A 1,076-nucleotide genomic window follows, 5' to 3' on the forward strand; every position below is an offset into this window, starting at 1 on the left:
GGCCTGGAGTGCAAGGTCGGTGGACTGGGCCATTGCGCCCACTGCTGCCTGTGCTTACTTCTGCTGCTCCTGCTGCTGCCACCGCTGCTGCCCTTAGCGTGCGCTGAGGACGCCTCTAGAGCCAACTGGGACCACTACAGTCTACTGGAACTGCAGGAACTCCAGGTTCCACTCCGGTTCCGGGGACGACCCTGGGGGCTGCACAGTGGAGTGAGCATCAATGACTCCCTGGACATCTATTGCCGGCACTACAGGGTGCCGCTGCCTCCAGCTAAGCGCATGGAGCACTATGTGCTGAACATACTCAATGGCGAGGGCCACGCATCCTGCGACCACAGGCAGCACGGCTTCAAGCGCTGGGAGTGCAACCAGCCCGCAGCACCCGGGGGCCGCTCAAGTTCTCTGAGAAGTTCCAGCTCTTCACGCCTTTCTCGCTGGGCTTCGAGTTCCGCCCGGGCCTCGAGTATTACTACATCTCTGCCACACCACCCAGTGCTGTTGACTGGCCTTGCCTTTGGCTAAAGGTTTATGTCCGGCCAACAAACGAGACCCTGTATGAGGCCCCTGAGTCCATCTTCACAAGCAATAATTTGTGCAGTAGTCTGGGCAGTCGTCAGCTCTTCCTTAGCACTGTCTCAGTACTCTGGACCCTTTTGGGCTCCTAGTTCTGGCCCACATGATGCCGGCCCCACCTGGATGTCCAAATCCAAGACCAAATAGAGAAGCCAGGCGCTCCCTTGACTGGTGCTGCCCCCACCTACAGGGGGTTTCTGCCTGCTCCAGACCAGCGCCAGTGATGGGGTATAGCCAACAGCCCCTGATGCCTGAGGGGCAGGGTGTCAGTACAGCCCCTGACCAGACCATCTCCTCAAGGGCACTGGAGAACCTGAGAAACTATCAATGATGTTGGGTTTTTTTGTTTGTTTATTTTTCATGGTTGGATCAGAAAGGCTTGAATTTTTAATTTAATTTATTCCTTGCTGTCGCCAGTGGCTTTGAAAGGAAACACATTATTTTTGGGGGAGGGACTTGGCCCCCTGGGGTATGGGGATGGGGGACCCCTAGTCTGGTTGCTC

The 1,076-nt window shown here is 56.5% G+C and overlaps 1 pseudogene; it reads left to right on the forward strand.

Annotated features, from left to right (window-relative positions):
- Nucleotides 1-9: 9 nt before the first annotated feature.
- LOC102766107 lies at nucleotides 10-780 on the forward strand (annotated as a pseudogene).
- Nucleotides 781-1,076: the final 296 nt, after the last annotated feature.

Source organism: Myotis davidii, unplaced genomic scaffold, assembly GCF_000327345.1.
Source record: "Myotis davidii unplaced genomic scaffold, ASM32734v1 scaffold2026, whole genome shotgun sequence".
In the NCBI taxonomy this organism is placed as follows: domain Eukaryota; kingdom Metazoa; phylum Chordata; class Mammalia; order Chiroptera; family Vespertilionidae; genus Myotis; species Myotis davidii.